Genomic DNA, 2,158 nt, shown 5'->3' with positions numbered 1-2,158 from the left:
CATAGAAAAGTACCACAAGCCTGGGTGCTTTAGACAAGAGAAATGTATTTCCTCATAGTTCTAGAGGCTAAAAGTCTAAGATCAAGGCGTTGGCAGGGTTGGTTTCTTCTGAGGCCTCTCTCCTTCGCTTGTAGGTTGCTTTCTTCTTCCACTGTCTTCAGATGTTCTTATCCCTCTTTCTATGTCCTAATGTGTTTTTATAAAGAAAACCAGTCATATTGGATGAGGGTCCCTCTAGCGACCTCATTTTCACTAATTACCTCTTTAGAGGTCCTGTCTCCAAATGCAGTCCCGTTCTGAGATACGAAGTTAGGACTTCAACATATGAATTTTGGAAGACACAGTTCAGCCCATAACAGCACACTGAAAATTCAGCATCTGATAAATTATATAACCTGCCAAGGTATCCTGGTAAGGAGTAGAAATAGGATATAAGATGATTCTAGAACGCAGATTTCTTCTACACCTCTGTCCTGCCTTTCCAAGTCCCTATTACAAGACTACTGAAACTGGATCTTGCTCCTTATACTCTGTCACTTTTTTTTTTTTTAAGATTTATTTATTTATTTATTTGACAGAGAGAGTGAGAGAACACAAGCAGGGGGAACAGCAGAGGGAGAGGGAGAAGCAGGCTCCCCACTGAACAGGGAGCCCTATGCGAGGCTCATCCCAGGACCCTGGGATCATGACCTGAGCCGAAGGCAGACGCTTAACAACTTAGCCACCCAGATGCTCCTCTGTCACTTTCTTTTTGATAGGGTAGTTTGAGCCCCAGTGTTTTCTAGGGCTTGAGTTTCTGAACCCATCAGAATCTGACTTGGCCTATCTGCTTATAGCTTCAGTGTTTACCAACTTCGCTCTACTTGTAACTATCGTCCTCTATTGCAGATCAGACTTAGGGTCAGAGGTACTTACTAGGGTCAGAGGTACTTACTGCTTACCAGCAGACAGGTACTTCCCCCGCTTCCCAGCTTCATCGCAGTTAGGTAGGGCCACATTGTTGGCTCTAGGCTGTGCTCTATCAGTGGAAATGATGTGGATCATTCTGTGCCTATTTTGAACCTGTATTGCAGGCTCCCATGCTGCTTTCTCTTCCCTTGTTCTAGAGACCTGTAAGCTATATATTGAAATGATAACATTATAAGATCAGATCTGCCAGGATTGCTGAGTACCTGCACTGAGATTTGAGGAAGGAAGAAACACACCTCCATTGTGTTAAGCCAGTGAGATTTTTTTTGGATTAATTTATTACCACAACATGGACTCATCCTGACTTAACTTAGCCCAGTCAGATTGGAATTGTGTTATCTTTCTGTATTCCCTTGAATCACTGACCCACAGAGTCTCTGAGGTTACTCTTCTTTTTTTAAAAAAATATTTATTTATTTTTAGACAGAGAGCACATGTGAGTGGGGGGCAGGGGCAGAGGGGGAGAGAATCCCAAGCAGACTTCTCACTGAGTAGGGAACCTGACCTGGGGCTTGATCTCTCAACCCTGAGATCAGGACCTGAGCCAAAATCAAGAGTCAAACGGTCAGCTGACTGCACCACCCAGGCACCCCTGAGGTTACTCTTCTTACTTAGAGAGAGAGCACTTACATGCCTTCCCTGAAGGAACTGACCTTCTGAGCATACATTCTTGTTCTTCGCTGCTGTGCAGTATCCCATCAGATCACTCTGATGTCATTGGACTGCCACTTCCAGCCCTGACTTGGTTGGCTGCCACCCAAGGTCTAGTTCCGAGAGTAGGACTCCCCTAATACCTAAATGCTCTGTCTCCTGAATCCTGCATCTTAGTGGAGTTCCATTTTGCTTTTAAAATCAGGCAAAAATCTGCCTGGGAAAAGCTGCAGAAAGAATATTCCCAGTTGTTAATTTAGTGAGAGTGAAGTTATGTCAGCTCATTGAAATTTAATTGCTAATGGGTTATAAGATCTTAGGAACTACAGGCCCAGCATCTGTCTCTTTTTAGTGTCTCAATTATCACCACAATAATTTAATGGCATCCTGTTGAAGAAACATCGTTGACATGCTAATGAATGGCACCCTGCTCATTTCCATGAACTTCACATTCCCTAGGTGATCATTTAAACCAGGCATTTTAGATTTCCATCATTACTTGGCCATACAGACTGGCTTAAAGGTTGACATATATATA

Source organism: Mirounga leonina, unplaced genomic scaffold (genome assembly GCF_011800145.1).
Source record: "Mirounga leonina isolate KUSES-001 unplaced genomic scaffold, KU_Mleo_1.0 Mir_101608, whole genome shotgun sequence".
Taxonomy (NCBI): domain Eukaryota; kingdom Metazoa; phylum Chordata; class Mammalia; order Carnivora; family Phocidae; genus Mirounga; species Mirounga leonina.
Note: the sequence above shows the minus strand (reverse complement) of the source record.